The 27887-nt window shown below is 39.4% G+C and overlaps 1 protein-coding gene and 1 long non-coding RNA gene across 5 annotated transcripts in view; one reads left to right on the plus strand and one right to left on the minus strand.

Annotated features, from left to right (window-relative positions):
* The window catches only part of RC3H1 (ring finger and CCCH-type domains 1), a 75014-nt gene extending 53999 nt beyond the window's left edge, over nt 1-21015 (minus strand). For 2 of the 3 annotated variants that reach the window (XM_048312523.1, XM_048312521.1), the window contains exon 1: nt 20869-21015. The gene's annotated coding sequence lies outside the window, so the exon portion shown is untranslated. The remainder of the gene's footprint in view (nt 1-20868) is intronic. The other variant, XM_048312520.1, reaches the window with a different exon arrangement.
* A 41-nt stretch (nt 21016-21056) lies between these two features.
* LOC125329953 lies at nt 21057-27374 on the plus strand. 2 transcript variants are annotated; one of them, XR_007205336.1, is made up of 3 exons: nt 21084-21323; nt 24782-24861; nt 25707-27374. It is a non-coding gene; the product is annotated as an uncharacterized LOC125329953 (long non-coding RNA). The 2 variants fall into 2 exon arrangements; XR_007205335.1 differs by having other exon boundaries at nt 21057-21323; nt 24782-27374.
* The last annotated feature ends 513 nt before the right edge of the window (nt 27375-27887 follow it).

A 27887-nucleotide genomic window follows, 5' to 3' on the forward strand; every position in this document is an offset into this window, starting at 1 on the left:
CTGATTCAGAACCAGTGTTTCTAGATCAAGCAGCAAAACAACAACAAAAACCCAACCCCAACCACCCGTATGTATTAGTTTCTCTTTCCCACACAACACTGGCTTCAGTTTCAAACCAAAGACTGCACACTTGCTTGCTAGCATCTATTCTGACAGAAGGTTCTTACAAAAGCAAAATAGCAACTTTTAATCAAATCTTCAGCTTAAAAAACACATTTACAATTAAAATGTACATTCTAAAGGCGAAGAGAGAAACTTTATATCAGGACCTGTGCAATTCAGAGTCAAGGCATTTTAAAACAGGAAAAAAACCCTATATAACGCTAAAATAGAGACTCTGAAAAGCCTCTGCCACAAAAGGCTCCTTTTTTTCAGAATTTAGTGCAATGTTGTTCACAGTTAACATCATTTTGCTGAGGTAAACAATTAAGTGTTACTAGTTAAGCTTTTAGCCATGTTTCATCAAACACCTAACCTTAGCTCTAAAGCTAATGAAAAGGAGCTGTACTATGATGATCCCTCTGAGTCCCTTCCAACTCAGGATGCTTTATGATTCTAGGGGAAAAAAAAATTATTTCTCTCTTCAAAAGACAATATACAATGCCACACAACCTCCGGTTCCCAGCCAATAAGGAATCAATAAGAATCAATATTACCCAGGGAGGGTGGTACAAGGAAGAGGCACCACATGTGGTTAACCCTACCATCACAACTGCACAACGACAAGATGTCAAGGTTGTTCAGGGTTCCCCCTTCCAAAATACCTCTTTAATGGTAAATCAGTCATTTTTTTCCATCTTGTCAGCATACGGTCAGATCATTCCCATTACTACTGTATCACCATAACCCAAATGAAATCTTCTATGCTTTTAGGTTACTTCACTAAGAGATGATGACGTAAACCATTCCGCATATTTACTTCCAAGCCTTCCCCGGCTACCTGCCCTCTTATATACTGAGCAAAGTTTGGTAACAAGCTAGAATTATTCTTTGTAAACCAATCTGCAACAGAAATTGCCAAGAAACTCCACAAAACTCCTTCTGCAAAGAGCAGTACACAGCTTGATAAATCTACTGTATGTATGGCTGTGCTATGAAATATCAATTGAGGTTCAAAATTTAAGAGCTGAATCATAGCTCTTCCTTTTGACCACACTGCTATTAGAGTATCTAGCAACAATTTCCCAGACTCCTCTGCAATTCAGAAACAAACTGAACAGTCTATTTAAAACAAATTATTAGCCAAGCATTCAGGAAAAGAAGTTTTTTACTAACGGAAGAGATTTAAAATCAGAAGCTAACATGAAGCTGTACCATCAAGTCTAGAAAGCAGATGTGAACACGGAGACTCCACTATCCCAAGCTGTGAACTGGAAGAAAGGAGTTGAATGCAACTTTAACATTAGTTAACTAATTAAAAAAAACAAACAGCAAACAGAGCCATGTTGCTGCTTACCTGTACCTCTGGCATAATGAAATAGGTCATATTTATTTACAAACTCAACAGCTGAAAGAGAAGTTCAGGGAGTCGGGAGATGGAGGGACTAATTAGTGGCATCTGTGATCCTGTATCAAGGCAGATCTCAAAAGGCTGGGGAACAAGGGAAGCAAAGCTTATACATAAGCACAGCTCTCAGAGACTCCGCAGTGTCTGTGGTTGTGTCCTGGTGCCTAAATGCCAAAGGAAGGCCACAGACAGCACTGACAATAGAACATACAGCTGTGAGAAACCACAGAAAGTCGTCTATTTCAGCACAGTCTAGCTGCTGGAACAGATAGCTAACTGGTGTGATGCAGCCAACCTTTTCCCCACAGAAGAAAACAACAGCAGTTGGAAAAACAAACCCTGTGCTGCTAATGAATCTCCACAGCAGATCAGCACAAAACTGTGGCATTCCTTTGGTCCCACACAAGACAGGAATGGCATAACAGGGACTGAGGATTCACAAGCCACATGCACACAAGCTGGCACCACACCAAGTACTGCTGGTACCATAGTTTTCTACATATATGGTCCTATTTTCCTACCAGATCTTCAACCTTCAGACAAGGGAGCCGAACCAAGCACTGAGATACAATGTAAATCTCTTCCAGGCACAAAGCTTACAGATGTAAAGAAGTGAAACTGTGAAAGATACCTATGCCTTGTATCAAGGTTTGTGACTCATTATGACCTTGAAAATAACTGGAAAAAAACCCAGTGTCTAACTTCAAAGAGCTACTTTAAACAGGAGACATTGCAACAATAGAAACAATGGAAATAAAACAGTTTCATTATCACTGTCTGCAACTGGAACCATCACCACTACAGAAAGAGAACACTCCCTTCAACACGTACAGTAGGAAAAGTATATTCACTTTTATAGTACAATGCTTTTAAAAAAATGTTTCTCTTCATCATTATACCAGAGGTGAGCAAAACACAAAGAATGCAAAAATTTATAAAAGATATAACTATTTAAATAACCCGCCTCCCAATAACATTATGACATTTTAAACCCACCTCAATTCACTAAGTATTTCACACTCAACGGCTTCTAGCACTGTAAAATGCATATCCGTAACACTTCTTTGTGCATGATTAAAGAAAATAGATATGTCAAAACCCAAGAAAGCAAAAAACTAAAAAGACACATCCACAGTACCTAAACTGGAAGGAAAAAAAGGTGTAATTAAAACTGAAGATGCCCCAAGACACAGACCTTGAATACTACACTGAAACCAGAGACAGACTGATTTTGCTATTTCTGAGTTTGAAAATATAAAATACCTGTATGCAAGTCTCATCCTCCTGTTTAGCCCTGCATAAGCTGTTTTATCCACATCTAGAACCACCTGGAAAAATGTCTCCTCTCTTCTGAGCCTCCCAGCCCCCAAAAAATCCTTGAAATTCCATCCTTCAACCCCGACTGGAAATGTCACGCTGTAATCAGATCAGTGACCTGTCTCCTCTGGGACCCTGCCAGTGCTTCAGAGAAAGACATGATCATTCCATAAACCAGTGGAACAACCACTCAGTCCTTACTCTGCTGGACTACAGTGCAGAGGGCTGAAATAGCCTCCAGTCCAAGGTGTGTTATGTTTGTGGCAACCCGAGTCTTCCACATGTCCTTTGCAGATTCAACTCTTCACAAAAAGATGTTTGTAAAATGCGGGACAGTCTGTAACAACATCCACTGGCATCAAGTTTCACACACGATGACACACAGGAAAACTCTGCTTTCAGTTTGAATTAAGTGCAATCTCCGAGGGAGTCCTCTGGTGCAGGTACCAAGCACACCCCAAATTCTCTCACAAACATGTTATTTGGACCCAGCATGCTCTAGCATGGACACATCACATGCTGTTTCGTCACTACCAAGTTCACATTGCTCTCTCCCAGCAGCAGCCCACAGCAAGTCATGTCACAGCTTAAGCAGATGACTCAGCACACCTAAGGGGCACCCTTTGCTCAGCTCCTGCCAATTCAGTAGATACAGCTCTTAAGAGCATTACTCCCTCCTGAGTTTTATGTATTCCCACAGCATTTCATTACCCAAACAGCATCATCACCTTCTTAACCAAAATTCAGTTAAGCTGAAGCTGTTTCATTTTTGTTGAGTCTTACTCCTAAGCTAAAACAAGCAGAGCTTCCTGTCGCAGTTACCAGTGAACACAAATAAAGTCTATTTAGTGCTAAGCTTAACACTACAGTAGCTCCTCAGAGCCAAAACAAACTTAGGCTTGCCAACCAAACTGTTCATGCAGATATAACCCTTGAATAATCTATTATTTATTCTAATAAAGAAAACACCATTTCATTAATTCTTTTAAAGACTCTTACTCCTTGATAATAACTTATACTTTTCTAAGAAAAAGTAACCAGGCACAGCTCTCTCTTCTGAGAGAGAGAGTACCACAGACTGATTCTGTGGTACATTAACTTCTTCAAAACCTCTCTGACACTTTGAGATTAAAAATAAACCAACAACCTAAATTAAATTAACAGACAACAGTAAAGCAACTCCTAACTCATAAGGATTACCAGATACCCATAGTACAATTCCAGCCAGCAGCTGAACCTCCTCCATTCTTGTCTAGTGCCAAACAGGCAAATTTTTGCTGGTGCTTCACAGAACTTTTTGTTTTCTACTCCAGCATGCTCGTCGTAATGAGCAGTATTTCTGAGTACACTTAAGCAGCTTTCTTCTTTTCCCTGAGCAAATAATTTAAAAAGTCCTGAATTTCATATTAGAAGAATATTGACCTGACAACCCATGGGAAGCCCTGACCAGCTAAAAGTAATGTGTTCTTATACAAGCACCCTGTACTGCCAACTTCACGGTTCACAGAAAAGGATAAGTCACGCTAGCTGTGTTTTCCATATCCAGTTCCACAGAAAAACCTCTGAAAAAAATTAGAGAGATGGAAAGTCCATACCTGATCAGAGGTAGAAGAGTAGGTACAATAAAAAAGCTTCTTACCTCTGCCTAGTAAGCTCCATGAACAACACATACCATAAGCCCAGAAGAGTATATCCGATAGATTCAGGGATTTTTCCCCTTCCTGTTTGCTCTCTCAAACTTCTCTGTAAACTCTCCACTGGGAGCAAGTGCCTGACTTCCTCATTCCTGCTCCACGCATGCGTGTTGAGGGCACACACCCAACACCACTGAACACTGCCCACAGCACAGAGCCCCAACAAAGAAATCCACACCCAACACCAAAACCTGCAAGTCTGTACTTAACGCATGTTCCCACCCTTCTTTCAAAGTATTTGCTGGCTTTAGTAGCTGTATAATAAAGCTCTTAAAAAAAAAACAAAACAAAACAAAGAAAAAAATCACGAACATCATCAAAACTATATCCCAAAGTAACTGAAGCTTAGTTAAATCAGATTCAAGTTCTATTTCTCTTTTCCTCAGTAATTTCTGACTGCAAAACCAAAGGAAGAAATTTCTATAATTTCACGCAGAAGTCTCTTACTTGGTAGAGTCAGTGAAGTACCTTAGGAAAATGGGGACAGTTAAGGAGAAGATGTTATTTCTTATTTGAAGCTTCCTGCCTAGTAGTAACACAAGGAAAACAAGAAACCAAACAATCAACATCACAACTCTACCACAGTACCTCCCCAACAGATGCTCTGAATTTACAACGATTTAAACTTCCCAACATGCTGTGAGGCAAGACCTCATGTCTTCCTACAGAAGAGAAAACTGTTGAATGAAGTTATTTATACAGTTTTTAACAGGAAAAACATGGAATGAAACCTGATACATAATTTTTGAAACATGGTATATCATTTTCTTGAGCCCTCTTCTCACCCAACATTCAATCACTAGTCTTGCACCATATTAGGGTCATGAACATTAAAAGACAACACATGTATAGACAAAATTTAAGTTGCCCTCCAAAATACAAGACTCACATGTGAATATAATCATAAATTTTCAGGGAAGATATACATGACCAGTTTCATAATTTCTGGTTGATATTATACATCCCTTACAGCTTATTTAAAAGAAAGAGGAAGTGACCAATTCTTAACAGCAAGTGGTTTTATGATCTACCACCTAGAAAATTTTTTCTACCAATAGATGATAAAGTCTAAGGAGTTAATAGCAGACAACATCTCTACAACATGCTCCTTTCACTTCAAATTACGAGCTCGTGCATTTGTCAATGAAAACTGTAACAGTAACACAATGATTAAACCAGTATTTAAAAAAATCAAGGAAAAATCAAACAGATTAAGAGAAGAAAGGCAGAAAGCACTTCAAAAATCCACAGTAGTTTTCAGGACAGGGACTTGGGTTCAACTGCTCAAATCCTCCAGAGCTCTCAATCCTGCTGTCAAGGAAGCAAGCAAATAATTTGCTTTTCCCAGAACAGATACATGTTTGAAAAAATCCATGGCAAAAGTAAAGAGGACAACCTTGTAGAAGTCTTCAGATTCAAGGGTACAGACAGATACTACCTCTCAGTGTCAGCTAGAGAAGTCACTACTCTTTCTTTCTCATTCCTTTCTAAGATATTCCAGCAGGACTGGTTGCACAGTTGTCCCAGCTGAAGTTTTAAATATAGATCTTTATTAATAAACACAGGTAGGCAGAAATGTGGGTGGACAGCAATTACACAACCAATACCTCATTTTAACTAAAACAAGGCAACAAATCAGCCACACAAACAGCTCGTCTAAAATAACTCCAAGCAGCAGACTTCAGGAAGAGAAAGCAATTGAAGTGGGCAGTGATCTGGATCACCGAGATCAGTATCGTTCTTTTCCATGCAAGAATAATCTACAGTTACCTGACAATTTCTCCTACAGGCATCTGGTAGATGAAAATGAAAAGTAAGCTAAGGAAAGGAGAGGGGAAGATCTTGGTGTCAACTGCAATGCCTTTATCCTTCCTTAGACATGAATCATTGAGAAGACCCAGCACAATTCAACAAAAAAGAAAGCATTAAAAAAACCGATGTAACAAAAAAGTATAAAGTACTGCTTGCCACCTGCTCTACAGAAACAGCTTTTCTCCCCACTTAATTCAGCAGCTAATTCTGCTTTGATGCCAGTGACACTACAGCTACAGTAACATTACAGCAGCAATGTGAAACAATGAGACAGAAGTGCGACTTACAGTCTGGCTGGAGATACTGGTCAAAAACTGTCCCAAAAAGCCCTCTAACCTATAATACAACCTTTAATAATTATCCCCACCCCCTGCTCCCCAGCAAACTTATGCAAGAATACTCTCTCTAAAAAGAAAAAGTAATCCAGAAATTTTTCCCTTTTTGTAATGTACTGTGAAAATATCACAGAAAAATTTTATTTTATAAACTTATAAGGCAAGAATCAAGCAATAGTCTGAGCTTCCTCCCTGCCTCCTTCCCCTTATGTCCAAGTGTTGGCACTACACCTGTCACTCTACTATTTGTTTTCAAACTGACTGGCAGACTTAAAAAAACCAAACCTCCTGTGTCGAAAATTCCAGGTGCAATAGTAAGGAAATGCTGAAATATACCGTAAGAGCAGTGTTAAGTGAATATAAATGCTACTGCCCAGCATAGGCAAGAATTCTACTTCATAGTTATTTAAAGTGTAAAATGGAAATGTAAAATCCCATTTCATGAAGACCTCCACAGGTATTCAGAAAATGTTTTCAGTGTCTACTTGAAAACTTAAGTCTCAGGACTTCTTTACAGTGTTTTCTTCTTGCTTCTCATTTCTCTGATTTGGAGGTGGCTTTTCTTTTAACTTAGTAGATGTCACCCTCATTTTAAAAATAGATGTCAAATAGTTTCATGTTAATAACATGTAATAACTGCTGTTTACATAACAGTACTCTAATAAAGCTTTAGTTATTCTATTTACCTTCAAAGCAATTTATTTTGGAACATCAAAAATATCTTTATTAAAAGCAGAAAGTCAAGAGCAATGAAAACTAACTAATTTTTTAACAAAACTACCAATGTAGTTGCTTGCCTGCCTGTTTAATGCACGAGTTCATTTTAAACATCTTATAATCACAAGAAGGGTTATCTTTTTATATGTTACATACAAAGCCACCTCTAGACTACTGCAATGTTATTTCAAAAAGCAATGGAGCACCTACTTTTTGTGACATACATTTTATCATAGCAGGAGTTCACAATGACAAAGAACATTTTTTTCACCCTCTGTGCCTTATTCTATCCATTACACCATTCTCTTAAAGATTTTGATAGAGTTATTAAATTGTATCAGCTTCAAGAAATCAGGTCCTCTACTTTATGCACCTGTTCAGTGAAGCATGTGATATCATTTCTGCATTATGATGAAACTGTATGGCACCATCAGCTTCAGAGAAAAGATGCACATTTACAAACAACGTGCAGAACAAAACGCTTTTGTGCTCACCAGAACATCGCAGTCTTACCAAAAAGTTGAGGCAGACAGCCTGAGGAGCTGCTAAGAGAAGATAATCCAGTCTTTCCTCATTTCTCTCCCAGATCAGTCAAGTCTAGATGCTAAGAGAATTGTTAAACATTAATCAAACAAGTGCCCTTGTGGCCAAGAAGGCCAACGGTATCCTGGGATGCATTAGAAGAGGACTGCCAGCTCTTCCAGGGGTGATTCTACCCCTCTGCTCAGCCCTAGGGAATGAGCAGAGACACACATCAGGAATGCTGTGTCCAGGTCTGGGCTCCTCAGGACAGGAGAGACCTGGAGTTCCTGGAGCAGGTCCCGCGGAGGCTGCAGAGATGAGGAAGGGCATGGAGCAGCTCTCTCACAAGGACAGGCTGAGGGACCTGGGGCTGTTCAGCCTTGAGGAGACCCAGCTGAGAGGGGACCTCATCCCTGTCTGTCCCTGTCTGCAGAGAAGGCTCAGAACAAGGACCAGGCTCTGCTCCCTGGGGCCCAGCAATGGGACAAGAGACCACGGGAAAAAATGGATGCCCAGGAAGTTCTACCTGAACATGACAAAGAACTACTTTCCTGTGCAGTGACCAAGCACTGGAACAGACACCAGAGAGGGTGTGGAGTCTCTCTCACTGGGGATACTCCAGACCCATCTGGACACAGTCCTGTGCCTTGTGCTCTCTGATGACCTTGCTTGAGCAGGGAGGTGGGACCCGATGACCCACTGTGGTCCCTTCCAACCTGATCCACTCTGATTCTCTGAAAATACTCAAGCTGTAAAAAAAGAGCAAATCACAGCCACTACATACAAGCATTGTACTTCAGATGAGATTTAGCACAGCAGCAACAGAATGTCATCTGTCCAAACACAGAAGATAATGAGCTGCATTGCTTACCATAAACTAGTACGTATTAACCACCTTAGCCTTGTGAGAACCCAAGCATCCAGACTCATATCTGCATTCTACAACCAAGGAAGACAGATATTGAAACTTTACCTACTTGGCATTTCCAGTGCATTTTCAAGCATAGGCTTAGGGCAGAGCAAGTCTAAACTACTTCTCAGAAAGTACTCTCCATGACCATGCTTCATCTCTGCTAAGGACATATCCAAACCAAATTCCCTTCCTTCCCACATTTGCTTCCAAAAGGTTCCAAAAGATGTTCCAGATCTGTTACATGGTTGAGAAGTCCTGGAAACAAGAATGGGGGAGGCACAGAAGAAGGAACTTCAAGACATACACTTTTAGCATCAGTAGACTTTTCAAGTCTACTGATCAAGTCTACAAAATGTTCTGTTGTACACATTGTTTGTAAACGTGCATGTTTTCTCTGAAGCTGATGGTGCCATACAGTTTCGTCATAAAGCAGTTTATTTGGGCACAACCAGGGCAACACAGACTTCTTATGCATTTCTTCATTAATGAAAGCCATCTTGAAAGTATTGACTAAATCTTAACTAGCTACCTAAATGCTATTTACCAATCCTAATAATAAGGATGACTACACTAACAGGCTGGAATGGTAAGAGTAGGTGAAATGGAATAAGGAACATGAGCAATAATTTGTGGAATTGTTACTTTATACTAAATTCACACCAAAATTATCTAATTTCAAAAACAATGCTAGATTTAAGCAGTGTTTAATGGTGCAAGTTATGCAAATACAGACAAAACCATCCTTTCAGCTCACTGCGGTTATAAGTACTGACCAGAAAAGATGAAAGAATGCTCCAGCAGTCCATAACTTATATCACCTTATCGCCTCTAGAACCTAGTTGCAAATAAGGAAGCAATTGTAAATGCTACAATAGTTGATACAAAAAATAGCTTACAGGGCCCAAACAAAACCAAATATACTTCTTTGTTGAGTCCTGTAATAGCTTCATTTGCAATAATAGCAGGAATATTAAGATAAAGAATGTAAGTTTCACAGATTAGTATTCTACCTGTTTCTATGACAAAGGCTGCAAATATGTTTTAATAACACAACCTAGTCTACACTACAGCTCTGAAGTCATCCAAGGTCAAGAGGCAGCTGTAGCAGAAATGGCACCGAGCAGGGAGAATTTCAGCTCTCTTGCTAATGATTGTATAAATAAAACATTAGCTCATCAATACACCATACAAGATTTTCTCCACACCTCTTAACAGATTTGATGTAAAAATCCAAACACTATTCAGCACTGACAAACCTGCTCAAGACTTTTAAGCAGCGTTAAATTACCATTCACACAGGGCCTAAAGTCTTTAAGTAGCAGTAGGAGAGGTCACACAAGTGTTGCTGAAAAGCAGGTTAATTCAGGTACATCTGACTCACAATGTAATGGAGTCTCACTTGCTTTAAATTATACTGGCAGCCGGTGATTCAATTTGTAGCACTGCTAAAAAAAGCAGTTCCAGAGGCCAGAAATAGCCCAGGGCAAGGTACTCCTTTTGAATAAGGCTTCTCATGCAACCTTCAATTACATGAAAAAAATCCCACCCTTAAATATTTTGCAGGCTTGGTGTCAGTCTCACCTTCCAGATTCATAAAAATAGAATCTTTTCTTTACAGCTTGACAACATCATTAAAGTACCCATGGTTTTAGTGAGTGGAAACAAAAGGCTCAAATCTCAGGGTTTCCATTAAACACCTACTCCTAAACCAGTAACAAACATTTCAAGCTCAACCACAAAAATGAGAGCCGTTGCTTTACGTTTCTATTTTAACAGAGCAAACAACGTAAGACAGTCATGTATAAGAGAAAAAATCCAACCCCCAACATCTCACTGATCCTCCCATCAGTAATGGATAAGAGGTATATTTATTCTTTGCAGGAGCTTGAATTTAACTGGGAAAAAGAATATCCTACATACTCTTATAAAGAGGTTTTGAATTATAACCCTAGTTATAGAAGTTTAAAGTTACATAACTTGAAAATCATCCAATCAAGAAGGCAAAATGCAATAATCCTGGGAGTAATCTACTAAAAATCCAGTGCCAACTTGATGAATTTTGCTGCTTATGACTTGTAAAAACAGTTCTCCTCCAAATAGGGAATTTTGTATTTTAAAAGAAAGTCCTCTTACTTACTGCTTACTTTGCATGAAAGTTATTCTAAATGGAGCAGTCCACAAAGAACAATTTTTCTCTTCTCCAGCCCTCAAAGATATATTCATCTCTAAAACATATTACAGCTACATTATTGCAGTATCAGCAACCAGAAAGATGTAAAATAAAAAATACATAGGACACAATCTCACAGACTACTGCCAGAATTGTGTTACTAAAAAGTACACAGATTTCCACAGCATGCTGAAACAACCTAACTTTTTAAAAGCAAAGGATACACTTGCATTAATTAACTTTATTCACAGAAATTTAGACTTCACTCAAAGAAAACGAAGATACTGCACTAGATAAGGCTTATCTAGTCCAGTATCTTAAGATAAGACTGAAATACGCTTAGAAAGAAAGTAATAGTAGCTGCAAAATCAAGCAAGTCTGTACTTCACTTGGGTGATTAAATTTACACTAACAATCTCCTTCTTGAAGTAGCAACAGCTCACCATGAGCTTATATTAGGCATTGTCCCAGACTGCTATGAGACTACAAATGCTTGAGCCTTCACACACCCTGACTGCATGCTACTACCTTTTCCAGTACCTTGAGAGTACATCTGAACGACATCTTACAGTTATGACACACATGGACTACTCAGATCCTTCCATTTTTCAATTTTCCTACTTTTAAGAGTCTTAAAATAGAACTCAGCTGCCCATTGCACCACTGCTGCTGCAGTCCAAACCAGGACAAATGTCAAGCCAGCAACGTACAGCCAGTATTTGCATGATTTGATCATTTAAATTTCCTCTGACTTGTGTTGTGTAAGTCTGGTTAAACAGCAGGTATCCAAATACATGATAAGGTATAGGAAAGGAAAATTAGGCATTGAAACTCTTTTACAATCCATGCAGTCAATAACCCTTTACACATTCCTGTATTCAGCCACTTGCTGGTTTTGGAATAAAAGCAATGACAGTAAACTAAAACCTAATGACAATTCAAAAGAGAAAATTCTCAAAATGGGTAAGCCAAAGGTACGTGTAGCAGCACTAGTGAAGCCCTCATAACTGCACTGGGAATTATTCAGCATGCAAAACCTTACAAGAACGAAGTATTTAGATGTATTTATTAGCATACTAGAGTCACTGGATTTCCATGGGTTTACTGTCAATTTTTATTCTGTAATGACAACTCACATAGCAGTTTGTCACATCAACATCACTGACTATCCCCACTTCTCAAAAGCTATGACAAGTTGCTGAGATTACATTAATGAATTATCAGATGTGCTTGAAGGAAAGGATTGCTGTCACTCACTTCCCCTTCCTGAAGGCTCCCAATTATCATATAAGCTGGTAAATAAGGATGGCTTTTTTATCCACCCCCCTTTCCTGGGGAAGGACAAGTCACATTTTTATTTATGAGGTGAATACCTGTATTACTCACAGGAAGACACTGCAGAACATTAGGTTTTTTTATTTCAATCGAGATTTTAGCTAAAATATACCTGTGACTGTTTTAATACCTGGTGAGTAATCCTGACTCCACATCCCTTTCTTCTCCTGTAGTGTCTAATGCGATAGCCACATCATCGCATCCTCAAATGCCAATACCAAGGATTTCTGTAGAAGTCCTTCTTCCTGGTATGTCCTGAAATCACCGACATCATAGCCAAGCTTCAGTTTGACAGAGCTCAAGTTGTTCTATTCTAAACTGGTCTAGTGAATCTAAAAACTCACATAAAGATGGCTGTGAGCATACAACTCTCCTCAGAAACACACCCACAGACATCCCCACCCAGCCCTTGAGTGCTATTTTATTAGAAGCATTTGACAGAGAAATTTCACTGAGAAAGGAGTGACAGAAAAGCTTACTACAGATCTCTGTTTGCTGAAGTCATGTAAATACCCAGATTTACAGAAAATCAGGAGGGAAGTATCTCATTCCTATGAACTACAGTGCAGATGTTGACACCTAGGTTATTCTGCCTTAACTGATGAACTTTCAGTACTCCTGGTAAAGGAATAAATGCTTTAAAAAAAAGCCTGATAGCTACTTGCCAGTGTTGATATCATCTTATTAGTCCTATTTTTATTTTTTCCTTTTCGCAAATGCAACAGAAAGGAGAAAGAACATCATGCCTTAAGGACAAATTAAAATTTTGCCGAGTTTCCCCCCCACTAAGAATATATTCTGCAAAAATCACACGGCCAGAGAGAAAATAAGTCTTAAGTCTAGTAATAATCAGAGAAAAGGGGTAAATTTAGTACAAGTATAACTTAAGGAATTTATTTTGATTTGCAACCAACTGGACTGTGCCTTTTTGCTTTCTGGTTAAGGTGTTTGAGAGCTTTGTCCACAGCCTTTCACTTTATTATTTTAATAAAAATAAGAAGTATCTTCCACTCCAACACAACCTTTATGCCTACAGGCAGGTCACTAGTAAAATGCTAAGCAGTATCACTGAAGGGAAAACTGAAAAGCTGTTTCCCAATGCATTCTGACACAAGTTAGAACTAAGTTATTCCACATACCTCCACTCTCATACTGTTATCAACAGCAAACCTCTTATAAAAAAACAGAGATGGGATGATTTAGAGGGTTTCCAAACACAGTCAACCCTTACTTTGAGCACTTTTTCTGTGCACTGAAATTATTTACGTCCCTGAAGATTCTTAACACAAATACATCCTCAAAATGGAATAGATGGTTCAGGAGACAAAAACAGATGGAATCATAAAGTAAGACATCTTCAAGTCAAGAAATGGCTTTGTATAAACTACAAAACAGTGGATAAGCAGCATTAAAAGTTAGCATGGAAGAAGTATCTTCAGCTAGCATGATTTAATACAGCACACAAGTACAGGAAACTAACAATTCACACAGGTTAGCAAGTCCAGAAGACGATCCTGCTGGCTCACATCTCTTCAGTAGAATCTGACAAAGATGGCAACAAACCAGTTACATTTTAAATAGTCTGGTCAATTCCAAGCAACCAAAGTTTAAGTAATTCTCACGTTCCTGAATAACATTTTCTTTCCACTGTTATGATTCACTTACAAAGAAGTTACAGTGTCAGGCTTCTATCCACAAGGCCCGGTTTAAACAATGACAACTAAAATTAAAATTGACTATAGGTTTTTGCAGCACTAATAAGGCCTCCTTTTAAATTAATTCTACAGGAGGCCTTCTCACACAATTAAATGGGAGAATGGCTCATAAAACAGGAAGGACAGCCTGAGTTGTTGCCTCTGGTTTAACTAATCCAGTCCATTTCATCAGGCCAGTATAGCCTAACTTATTTTAAATCTTTCTCCATTTCTCCTTCCAAATTTGTAACACCAAAGTGGTCACAATGCTCCCTAACTTCTCACCAGTTCCAGAGGAAGCGGTGATGTTTCGATAATTCTCAGTAAAGCCCAAGAACAAAGATTACCACAGGTTGCTCCATTATCCATTCTGCAACTCTGAACTACAAAGCAATGAAACTAAGAGGCAATAAGCCATCTCTGTTATCTGCATTAGCTGGCTGAATTGATGAGTGGCTCAGACTAGAACAAAGTTAAATGAAAAAGAAAAAATTAGAAGAAAAACAGGGAATACCAGAGAATGAAAGATCATTAAAGAGGACAGGAGAGATAAAGACAACCATGCATCCAGGAAAAAAAAAAAAAAAACTACAAGAAAATGGAGCATGTTAGCAAGCAAAGAGATAAAGACTCATTAGAGAAAAGTTATTTCAAGACTGGAAAGGTACATCCGAGAGTGGTATTTCCTTTGCAATTGCTTTAGTAATTTGTGAGACTTTGCCCTGTTCTCATCTGGTTTTGATCCAAAATCCACATCCCCTCTACATAGCAAGCAAGACCAAGAATTACTGTCCTTCAGAGCTGCTAAATAAGAGCAAGTAATTTTCCAGTTTCCAAAACTTTCTGGATTTTGTCTACCCACACAATAATTAACAACAATGCAGGTGACCAGTGACAATTTCTGTATGATGATAAATAGCTATTTATCAAGATCTTTCAAATGTAATTAATTAGTTCTGTTTACATTCAGGGGACTTAGGTGATGTGGTATGAAGCCCCTCAGACACATCTAGAACCAACTGCCCAGATGGTAAGTTAAACAAACAATTGCTCTAGAAAAGCTCAAGAAATACATGTGCAACATCATACACAGCTCAGAAGACTTTTCATTTGTAGAGGGTGGAGGCTGAGACTTGCTTCACAATTCCTGCTCTTTCTTCCATACATAAGATTGTAAAGCAGGACAGCATGTTGCTGCTTCCTATCTCCTCAAATCGCTTCAATCTCTGGCACAAAACCCAGGCTTGATTTTGGTACAAAGAAATAGGAATTTTAAATTGTGACACTCCACAAACAGAGATGATTGCTTCACCAGACACATGAGCAGATTTTTCAAGATTTCATTAGCATAATGTTCACTTATAAAGGCAGGGGAACCCTTTTCTACTAAGCCTCCCAGAGAACAGCTTATACCCAGAAAGGTGAGATTTAATTATCATTAGGCCTGCATAACTGCCAGAATCATTAATGGTCATAAAATAACATTTATGCAACATGTCACAATTCAGGAATGCCACATAAGCTAATCAAACTGACTTTCTACTATTGTTTTACAATTTAGTTTCCATTAACTTCAAGGTCTCTCCTTTAATTCTTGCATCTTAGCACAGAATTGAAAAAAAAAAAAAACAAACCCACAGGACAAAACACTTTAGACTTGCTGTACTGTGAGTGCCAGATTCATTAGATACAAACCGGATAATGAAGTCCTAACACTTCCATTTGTTGGTACAGTTCTAATATCAAACAGTACCTGAAGGACTTCCATTCTAAAATGGTAACAAAAGAAGTGGAGGGAGAACAAGCTGAAAGAATGTCACTTACAGGAAAAGTAAGTCAACATCAAGAGCTTTATTTCAGTCACTTTGGAAGGGCATTTATATTACACACTGACTGTAGTAAGACATGGAGAAGTTACTCATCCAAATACAATTGCTACAAAAAGTGAAGAGTGCTAAGTCATTATGAGTAACTCTAAAAACAAAGCACGGAGAAAGTTAAATGCTACTGAACACTGGGAGTGTTCCACAGAACGTGGTTTATTAACAAGCAGGTAATTAAGACCATCCTCCTTGGTATGAATTTCAATTCATTCGCTTTGTAATACCTTCCCTGAACCTCACTCCTTTTGCCCTAAAGATAGTGCCTAATTTTGAGCTGGGGACCAACACTGGCTGCCACAATTTATCAAAAATATTTAGCTACAAGTCTCTGAAAACCTCCAATGCACAGCAAAGAGATGGATCCCTGCTACTCTAGTAGATGCCTCCTTTGTAAATAGTAAGGAAGTTTAAAGTTGTAGTTGAAAACCCTTCCAACTCGCTCACCACTTGAACTGAAGTAATCGCTCAAAATGAGCTCAGGAGAAAGTGCTGAGAAGACCTTTAGATCCAGGCTACAAGTACTCCTACTCCATCAGCTGATCAACTAGCATTTTGTCAACAACAACAGGTTTAAAAACAACCATACCTCAATCTTAAAAGCTTATCCTGACAGGGTCTAATAGACACAGAAGCATCCTGAAAAATAACTACATTTGGAAGGTCCGGATTTTAATTGAAGATTAACAGCCTGCTTTTAAAGAGTAGTTAATTAGATAATTTTAAAAACACCTATTAAACTGTAATAGTAGAGAGATGAGACCAACCAGACTTTCCATGTTAAAACAAAAACTAAAAGAAATCAGGAATCACCTGCGAGATCTAATTTTTGCAGCCTAGCACATTCCAGCTACACCAAATGCTTTGTTCCTTCAGTTCTTGTAGCTGAAGCAGTCCTGTCTCAGATCGATATAGCATGCACCCCACAAACACCAGAAATTCAATAACCAAAAAATAATACTCTAAGAAGTGGTTTCACAAGTAATGTGTAGTGAGAGGGGTCTATTCAGCAAGAAGCAAGAACAACATGTCCTTATGGTGGTTTTAGTGACCACGGCTGGAAGGCTTAACTGTCAGTAAACTCTCCAGCTTCTGTAATGCTCAACTCCAGACTTGCCACAGTGTTCCGACACACACACTCTCTTCTGTGTTCTTTGTATCACATTACATGGCAACTGTCACAATCTATGTGAAGCAAGTGAAAGATCTGTTCCTCCAGCAACACTTCCACTACTTTTCAGTTTAACTGCGTATCTTCCATTTCTTATGGAGCAGAACGAGAAAAAAAGAATCTTTTTATGTGTCAAAACAACCCTCTTCCCTTGTCTCCCCTCTCCACCTCACAACGCTCTCTCATATGAAGATTTTTCTCCATGTTCCTAAAAAAAGCCTTCATTTTAACAAGGTAGCTTACATTGTAGGCCTCTACCTATTTTGTACAATCAAGTGATAAAGACAGATTTTATTCTCCATGTGGTTTTTAGGCTTCCTGAAATACCTTTTCTTTATGGGGGAAGAAAAGTTAACCTAGCATGTGGGGCAGAAGTTTTCATGTAAAAGTCTGCATGGGATGTCCAGGCCCTTTTGTATATGCATATATGCCCTGATGCATGTGAAAATTTCCCTAGACCCCCTGCAGCTGCCTTCTTTCTCACTCCGTTAGAAAGTAATCTCAATGTGAGGCCGGGACATCCACTGTACTTGGATGAAACACTCCTCTACACGTTCTAACACAGAGCAGTGCACAACTGGTACTGCCTCCGACAACACACATTTACAGCAAATTATTTCGAATTCTTGCTATTTCTATCACCAAAATCTCTTTCTTCTCCAGCTGATAGCACCAAATATGTTGCTACCATGCAGTAACAGGAAAGCTGTTTCCTCAAGCCTTCTAACCAGAAATTATTTTTATATCAGAAAAATCTATTTATAATAAACTATCAGGACTTTTGCACCTTCTTGCCCATTAACACACTTCCACAAATAAACCTCATTAGGAAATCAGTTAGCCCTTGGAAATCTAATACCATTTCAACTTTTACTGTACTGGTAACAAAGAAAATGAAACTGATGCAAAAGATAATTATCAAGAGATGCACTTCTTCAGAAAAACAAGTGGTCACACTCAGTGATGGGAACTGCACCTAATTTGGGGCACACTGTGGAATCTCTGCACAGAAAGGAAAGTAATATAACGTAAGTAAACATTTGTGGTTTTCTTTCTCAGTTATCAGAGTCCCTAGACTTCAGACTACATTACTGTAACAGAGCCTACATGGAATCTTGAAGGTCATATTGAAATTTCAGTTGGTGCAGCATGTTTATACAATGATCTTTCACAATAGGAGCATATTATATCTTTATTCCTGTATGATAATGGTTTCACATTCATTACCTAGTACAGTGCAAGACATCAATTTCAAAATACAAAAGAATTTTAAACAATGAGTAGGCTTTGCAAAAAATTACAAAGTTTTATAAAGGTCACCTGCTTAAAAGATACTTTATAGTGGCTTCTACATCACTGTTCTGAGATTCTTGGGTAGTTTGGAAACCTACATGCAGGTGAGTTCTTTCTTTCTAATTCAGCTTTACACGTCATACCATTGGAAAGCTGTGACTCCAAAAGTTCTTTCAAATGGATGAAACTTTTTTTCCTCAAGTATCCAGCATGTAAACCATAATTCTTGGTGCGGAATAAAAAAAAAACAAAGGTAATTATCCTTCCTATCACTACGTATTACAGACTGGGAAAGGCCAATTTTCTAAGTATCATGAAAAACCCTTTTACAGCACTGGTTAGTTAAGAGATAGAGACCCCAATTAAATGGGATGTCAGTCTTTGCCATCACTATCAAAGGTAGTCAGCACTTGTGTCACCCAAGACTTCTGAACCACATACAAAGTAAGTAAAGCATTATTTTAATATACACACTCACTGAATCTCAACTTCTGTGATGCTTAATTCAACCAAGATTGATAATGGCTTCCATCCAGACTGCTGGTGAATCACTGGCAACACGTCAGAAGTTTCCAAAAGCAATCCTGCTCATTTCTCTTCATTTGCTTTAGCATGAGCACTTTTACATAATAATACATGTCTCAAGATGCCCCTAAATTAAACTCTGCCATATTAATGTCTGCAATTTCCAGATTTAAACGTCCATCTGTTCACTGGAACATTAGTTTTTTAAATTACCAGCATATAGCAATCCCATCAAAAATTTCTAAATTATTTAGCTTTAAACTAAGCTGGTTTGGATACAAAGCTGACAAAAAACCTCACAAAAATAAACAACGAAACACCAGAAACCATAGAAGTTACTTCCCACTTATCTTGATGAAGGTTCCTGCAGCTCATAAGTGAGTGACAAACTCAAGTCTCTGGTTGTCAAAACAGACTGCTCTGATGGTACCTGCCTTTCTAAATTTCCCTCCAAGCAGCCTGTATGCTTTGACAGACCCTTTTCTAGGACAGAAGGCAAAGCTATAAAGCTATCATTGGGAAAGGAAAAGGTGCCTGATAAAGTCTGCTCCTATTTATGTTAGTGGGAACCATAATTTCATTATCAGCATTGTGTATTAACGCACCAAAGAAAGCCATGATGCTCCTGGTGAAACTTAGAAACTGGCAATAATATACAGACTGCTCCTGAACACACGTTATTTACACAGCTATGAAGTCCCATATTAGCTTCACTGACTTCAAACGCAGTAATAAAGATATTTATAGCTGACAAAATTAACGACTTCCACATTCTTATAAGCCTGAAAGAAGTAAGAAAGGTAAGTTTAGGAACACATTAACTTCTGCCTCATAGTATTCCTGTGTTATCTCACAATTCTATAGCCATATAATGTGCAGAGAGTATAAATACTGAATTTAACAGCTGCATTTCTCTTCCAGCAGAGTCATTAAATGACAGCATTGCTACACCAGTTACAACGATTAAAGCAGCTGAGCCACAATCCAGGTTACTTTGAACCTTTTAAGTATTTTTGCAAATTTTTAATTTTTCCCCCACTTCAGCCGTTTTCAATATGGCAAAAACACACAGAAAACCGTAGCTTCTGACGGAGGAACAAATGATTTGTCACTCGTACTTAACTGAAATTTATAAAAATAAGAGATACACTCTGGAGAAAAAGGCATGCAGAGGAAAACAAAACGTTTCTAGGAAAAAAACCCCTGCATCAGTTCCCCGGTTTAAAACAGGACAGGCCTCACAATGGCTTTTGAGGACAAAACCTGACACCAGGACATTCCCAACCATCAGAGCAAATTAAAACCCAGCTATACGAACACCGCACCCCCAGCATGGAACCCTACCCACTCTGTGGGTGCAATCCAACAGCCAAAACAATACCAGGGTGGAAAAAGTAGCGCAAATCAGGGAGAACCTGTGCGGTTTCACCATTGTTTGTCCCCACGCAGAGGGAGCCGGGGCCACCTCGCTCTTCACTCAGGCACGACAGACAAAAGAGCCACAACCCAGGGCGGAGAAGTGTCCTGGGGACGGGTAGGGCTCTGTCATTATTTTCCCTCCGTCTCTGTTGTTCAACGCGACACAACGCGATGAGTTTTCTCACGCAGAGGCACGCAGAGCCCCTGGAAAAAACAAGAGCCAGCAGAGGGGACACACAAAAGCCGCCTGCCCCGCGGCAGCCGCAGCCTGAGGCGACACCATCTCTCCCCACCCCCAGCCGGACCCAGTCCGTCTCCGCCTCTCCCGTACTGGGCGCGGCGACCCGCGATCCTTCCCCACCTGCCCGGGGCGTTCGGAAATCGCGCCCGCTAGGAGTCTGAAGCTTGGCGAGGCACAGAGTCACAAAATTGTTAGAAGTAGAAAGCACCTCTGGAGATCATCTCGTCCAAGCGTCCGCCCCTCCGCCTCCTTCCTCGGCAAGGTGGGTAGAGTTCTCCCGCCCTATTGTTCCCCGTACCCCGCGGCGGAGGCGGCGCACTCACCACGCGGGCCGGGCTTCCTGCAGCGCCCACCGGCCCCCTCAGCTCTGGCACACCGGGGCTGCCACAGCGCCCTGCTGCTGCCGCTCCTCCAGCAGTACCCGCAGGCCCCGCGGCAGCGCCGCCATCGCCCGCCGCCGCCCCGCTGCCACTCCAGCAGCGGCCATCTTGTGCGTCGACTGCTCCTCTCACGGCCCGCCCTCCTTCCTTCCTGCCTTCCTTCCTCCCTCCCTCCCTCACCGCACCGCCCGCCCTTTCCTGCGCCCGCCTTCCCCCGCAGCCGGCGCGGGACAGGATGGGACAGGACGGGACGGGGAGAAATAGCCCAGTCACGGACTGGAGCCTATGAGGAGTCCCTGGGGGCAGGGTGGGGTGGGGAAGCTATCGGCAGTCTTGGGGAGGGTACCTCGCGCTCCGTCAGGGACGATCTCAAATCTCCGCTGCCTTCCTCCTTTCAGGTGGGGTATTTTTATTCTCTCTCTCCTTCTCTTGTCGTAGTTAGCGGGCTCAGGAGTGGAGGTCGAGGCTTTTCAAACACGGAGTGGCTCCTGAGGGGTGCTCTGTGTTTTGGGAGCTTCCTGAGGGCCTCCGCCCGCCATTTTCTCTCCCTCAGGAACCTGTGTTGGCGAACCCTGCGGTTCCCTTCATCTTGCCCCCTGCGGTTGCCTCGTGCCATCACATCTTACTGTTTCAAGGCGGTTACTTTTCATACTCCAGGGACAAATTAAGTTTTACACTTCCGTGGCCGTGCAGGGCAAAGCTTTCGGGTTTTTGCCCGCCAGTCCCGAGGGCAAAAGGTAGAGGTGCGCTCGCTGCTGGAGAAGGTCCGCTGTAGCTTTGTATGCTGCAGGACACACTTAAATCATCCTCAGCTTTAACCAACACCACTGGTAAGATGGTTGGGGACCCACCAAGCTTTCCTGTATCACAGTCAGAACTAGTTGGGATACTGAAGAAATTTTAAAACGCAATTATTGAATGTCTTGCAGTCATTTGACTTGCAGCATTTACTGAACACGTCCTGACTGACAGTTTTAAATTTTTACAAGAGCTAATTATTTAGCATCAGGATATTTCAAGGTAACCTCAACTTGATGCCCATTTATGAGAACATGAATATGGTATAAAATACTAAGGAATTTAGCCATATTTAAATTACAGACGAAAAATGGTATTCAGTGGTCCCGTTTTATTGCCCATATATTTTATCATGTCTATGCCCAGCTAGAGGCTCTGTGGGATCAATCCTGGTGTGATAACGTTGTGCAGGATGCTGTGCAGGGAATCACTGCATTTCTATTTTCCTTTCGTAACACTGTGAGGAGCACACAGTGTATTATTATCAGTCTAACATCTGAAGTGCAGCATTGCATGACCTGGAAATACAACTTAAATAGAACATCATCAAGTCAGAAGTAGTCACGTCTGAAGCTGGGGACTTGAGAGACCGTCCTGCAAAAGGAAGCTGGGTTGTGACATGCAGACAGAAGACAGAACTTCCTACACACGGGGAAAAACTATGTAGCTCAAGGTTACTCTTCAGCTCCTATTTTTGACTCTTGTACTGATCACAGGCAGATTTTCATTAACTTTACAAGAAATGTGGTGGTAGTAACTAAAAGTGCTATCTGTTTTACTAAAGAAATCATCTCTGTTATTGAGCTTTTCCACCAAAGCAACCTTAATGTTTATCAAGGATCAGTGCTTAAATAAAATAATATTAAGAAAAGCTATTAATTTCTGAAAACAGAGTTTTCTAGCCACAGTCACAGGCATTTGAGATCTTACAAATGCAGAAGATTAAGCTATTTATAAAGACCACCTTTGACTTAGCAAGATCTTTACTGTGAGCTAGAAAAGAAGTGTAAATTGGAAATGTCCAAGGCCAGATTGGACAGGGCTTGGAGCAACCTGGTCCAGTGGAAGCTGTCCCTGCCTATGGCAGGGTTTGAAACAAGATGAGCTTTAAGATCCTTCCAACCCAAAGCAGTCTGATGTTCTATACCACAGAAGCTTTTCAATCAGCAATTGCCATTTTTGCAGACTCCTCTTTAAATGTTACAGTAGAAATGTGAACCTTATTGGAGTTGTCAGTATCCTAATTAGAAGCAGAAGATGGCATTAGGAATAGCTAAAATGGAAGGTGTTCTTTGCAACCTTGGTTTAAAGTCACAGAAGCTGGAAATAGTCAGGGCCTGAGGACATCCTGTTACTTCCTAGTTTCTAGCAAGTGATTGTACAGTGTTCTGATGTCCTGTTCAGTCTGGCTTTTAATACTCTAGCTTGGGGACTTCTACCACTTTCTCTTTTGGTTCCTGTATTGTGGAAAGGTCTCATTGTTCATGTAGCTTATGTTTTTCCTCAACTTTTAATTCCATTACCATTATGAACATGCTAACAACAATTTTCAGTATTACAGCATAGGTTACCACAGCACTACACTGTTGAAATTTAAAGAAATGGGATATGAAATGACCTATTGTTCTTATTATGTAACACTGTACAGATGAGCATGTTAATTCTCAAACCCCACTTTAGACTTCCATCAGAGTCAGATTTTTCTAATGTTTATTCTTTATTATGTTTTCCCAAAGCTCAGAAATTTGTAGATGAGCTTGTTCTCTTCTTGGGAACTGATCCCACTAGATAGCCTAGATTATTTGTAGTGTCTGCTTTCCCCAGTTAAGCAGCATTTCTTCCTGCATGATACACTGCTGTAGCATTTGAAACACAAAACATTATTTGTTTTTAGGATTACTTTTTCAAGTATCATTTCAGCTTATCATTAAATCTGCTATAATTTATCTGCATTTGTTCACATTGCTCTTTCTTTTATCTTCTTAAAAACCCACAGGAATTAGTTTTGATTCTACCACATATAGTCTCCATTTTCAATTACTTTTTTTCTTTTTTTTTCCATGCAAAAGGGGATAATGTGTAGGCATGGTTCTAAGATTTGACATTTGTGGCCATGCTAGTAATGTTCTTCAAATTATACATTAAAAATTACTTCCCATTTTAGCCTTTATGACTGAGAGAAATAAAATACCAGTGTAACTGTCAAGTGGTATCATCTCACCATTCAATTTTTATATTACTCCTTCCATATAAAACTGATCTAGAACTGTGGTACCAGGATAGCTGTCTTAATAAAAAGAAATGTCTATTTTTTAAATGTCTTGGCAGTGTTTCAGTTTGCTATTTTAGTTATCAACATGACCTGTAAATCTGATAATAATGGAAAAATTCTCATTTCAAAACCTGTGATATCAGAATGGAAGGCAAGAATTAAATACTTCTCCAGGTGGCTGCTAGCATGTCCTTGTTATTTCACACGGTGAAGATTCTTGCACATAAACCACAGAATAATAGAAAAGAAAATAAAAGAAAATAGCATTTGTATACACTTGGCCATCACATTAACAAAACCTAAATTCCTGCGCTTTTATAAAATTCCATTGACAAAAGTAGAAGACTGTATCCATCCAACATAATCATTGCAAAAAATCCAACATTCATTAAAGAGCGTGCTGAATGTCATCCAAGCCCATGGGATACAGATGCAACTGTTGGAGCTAGTTTTATATGCTTATTTTAAATAATAAAACAATGTTAGCAAAATACAGCCTTACACTGCGGACATGCTCAGTACCTCCACCATAACACACAAGGTTTCAATTTCCCGTATACAAAAGAAGCCTAGAGGATCTAAAGGAATGTGAAGTTCATATGTGTAAAATGAGTGTTCCTCCATGAAAGCTGCTCTCCCAAGCATTCACAAATTCACAATTTACACAAATAATACTATATAACCCACCAAACATCAGATTTGTGTAAAAACTTTTTGCAGTTCTTTGATGCTGTTCATAATAAATTTGCAGAATATCAATGCAGTTATTAATGTTTGTGTTTTCAGGCTAGTTGGAATGCAAAAGATCTATGTAAATGTATCCTCTGACTGCAGCTGCTGTGGAAAAAGAAGAAATTATAAGGAAGGTAAGAAACTTTGCTTTGATGATTTCTCATTAGAGGTTTCACTTCCTTAACCATCCCATCTCACCATCCTCCTTGTCCCACTGGTGATGTGGCATGCAGAATGCTGACTCAGGAGTACATGCCCCAGATTCTCCTCCTTACTGCCTTTTTTGCTTACATGTCATTGCCTGCTTTGCTCCAATCCCAGACCTTCCAGTGTCATTCAGCACATCTCCTCTCTCTTTGGGATAAAAAGTGTGAAGCAACAGAAAGTACAAGAATTTGCAGCATAGCAAGTCTGTAGTTTCACTAGGCAGAGCAAGGCAGAGCCAGTACCACACCACATCCTTGTTACTCCAGTGCCCTCTGCCGAAGTAACCATCTCCTTGGCTTCTGAGTCCTGCTGGGCAGGGGCAGGAGCCTCTGCCAAGTGCCATATGCTGCCACCTCTTTATCTTACACTTTACTTCCTTGGTATATTTCCTTTTCTATTCTGTCTCAACAGAAAAGCAGAAATATGACCCCTTACTTCCTTTTCTTGCTCCAGTGGGACTTAGGTTGAAGTTTGTTCTTTTCATTCATAGCATTGCTGCATCACATTTTACAGCAGCCTCTTAGTGAGCTTAGGAAGGTAACATATATGTTGGGATGATAAACAATTAAGACAATTATATTTTATAAGAATTCCAGCGTGTGTGTGTATATAAAGCTGAAAATCACCTAAATTAACAATGTAATTTTTGTTCCTTTCTGGGAAGTTTACTCATGTACTATAAAACTGGGAGAAAATGAGAGACAGGTAAGGCGATACAGTCAGTACCTTTGTTTAGCTGCATGTAAACCCACAGCTTACTCTCATTTTGCAGGAGAAGCTAAATTGTAAAGGTTAAGCAACTTTTCATGTTCACACAGCAAGCAGTGGCAAGATAAGGAGTCTGGTCTCCTGTTCCAACCACTAGACCTTGTACATCCTCCATTCTCATGCAAGTTACAGTAATTACATTAAGACTAAACTGCCATCTGAATAATTTTTCCAATTGAATTTCCGGGGAAAGCACTCTTACCACATGTAAAAGGTAGGAATGTCTTACATCTCTGTAGTCACATCACATTTCTGCAATAAAAGAAAATGTGCTGATGATTTCCTGGAATTATCCTTGCTTTGTGTTATCCATAAAGACTCCAAGTTTGGTACTGGTTGATTTGAGAACACAAGACTTCCCCAGTGCATCTTCCAAGAAATAGGACTGTCAATTCCCACAGGAAAATCAAGGGCCAACCTTAGCTAATCCTAACACATGAATAAATGCATAAAGCATGTTTGGGTGTTTTTATATTAGTGTGGATCTCAAGGATCTGCTGCTTATTCAGATCTCAGTTCTCAGAGATTTTATTTAAAAAGTATATTGTTCAGGTAATGGCAGAGGGACATGTTTTATACTCCTCAGTGGCTTTTCAAAAGAGATAGAAACAAAAATCAATTTTATAATACACAAATATATATTTAATATATGTATTTATATATATATATATGTAGCTGCAGCATATGCTTGATAAACAGCTCACAAAATATTATTTTCAGTGAAAACCCGTCAAAATTTGTTTAGGTGGGCTGAGATTACTTTTTGGAGATCATAGCTGTATGGTAATTTCTGTTAGTCTTTTACCAGGTTCTATATACCATTTCTTCTCTGTCAGGCACACATGCAAGCCCCTGTGGATACAAAAATGCTGCTAGCAAGAATTTTCTTGCTATTTTGTAAGTCCATGAGAGACTTTTCTCTCTCACAGAAAATAGTAGCAGAGTTCTATAAACAATGAAACACCTGCAACCTTGAGAAGCCTTGTTTATAGTATAGTAGAACAATATTTTGACAGCGGATGTTTTAAGATTTTAGCCAATCACCCCCAAGGGGTGGCTGATCCTTTGTCCAATTAGACTATGAAGAAAAAAGTCTATAAAAGAGTTTGTAAAATAATTAAATAAATCAATCTTGCTTCACAGTTCCTGCCAGCTGGATCTTCTCCCCTCCTCCCTACGGCTGCGGGACATGGTAATATTTTACAGCATTAATAAACCCCCACCTTTTTTATAAGAATTTCCTCCTCCAGTTTTAAATTTCTTTTCAGCACAGTATTCTCAGTTTCCTCCCATTACTCTACTGGTAAAAAGCTGTTAAACATCATTCCAGCAGTTCAATTTCAGCAGGAAACACTGAAATTTCTGTATTGTAAATGTACAGTACAGTTTATTCCTGTTGTGTATGTTCTTCTGGTTTTGGTAAATTTTCATCAAGAATTACATCATTAATCCTAGCATTTAAGGATTTTTTTTAAATTTGACATTTCAACTGTTATTTTTTTGAAATTGCTTAAGAAGAAGACAGATTTTGTAAGAAGAAGTTGCTATCTTTTCATTGTCTATAAAAGATTTTTTTCAAGCTTTCTCAGAGGCTTTTATAATCTGACATGCCATAATGATGTTCCCTACTCTTCTTTGATTCTAGCAGGTGAAGGAAACAGCATTTACAGAAGAAAAAGGAAAATCACTGAAGGAAATCAGTAAGTTGACTGAAAGTTAGTAATACTAGAGTGGGCTCTTATTACCAGACAGAAAGAGATAGCATTTGTGGTTTGGTGAGTTAGCTATTTTTGATGTTATTTTTCTACATAAGCTACTGATATAATTGCTAAAGAAAAAACAGTGAAAGGATCAGAACATCCTGTGAGCACAGATAGAGCTTACATTTTGTATATTAAACTAATTTATTTTTAGCAAGAGTGTCATCAGTTTTTCAGAGATGAATCAATATTTTTTATATGCTCATTGAGGCACATGGAACACACAAGTCTTAGCCTGTTAACAAATGCCAACTATTTTGAGAAACACACTTTCTGTTCTGCTAGGGAAATTTCTTGTTCTTGTACATAACACCACAGTATCTCCACTCTTGTTTGTCCCCAGTGCTTTTGGTCTTATGGTGCCTTTGCTAGGCAGATGTGTTACCTGCATTAAAAATATGAGCCATAAAATAACTTAGTCATCT

The sequence above is a fragment of the Corvus hawaiiensis genome, chromosome 9 (assembly GCF_020740725.1).
Source record: "Corvus hawaiiensis isolate bCorHaw1 chromosome 9, bCorHaw1.pri.cur, whole genome shotgun sequence".
NCBI lineage: Eukaryota > Metazoa > Chordata > Aves > Passeriformes > Corvidae > Corvus > Corvus hawaiiensis.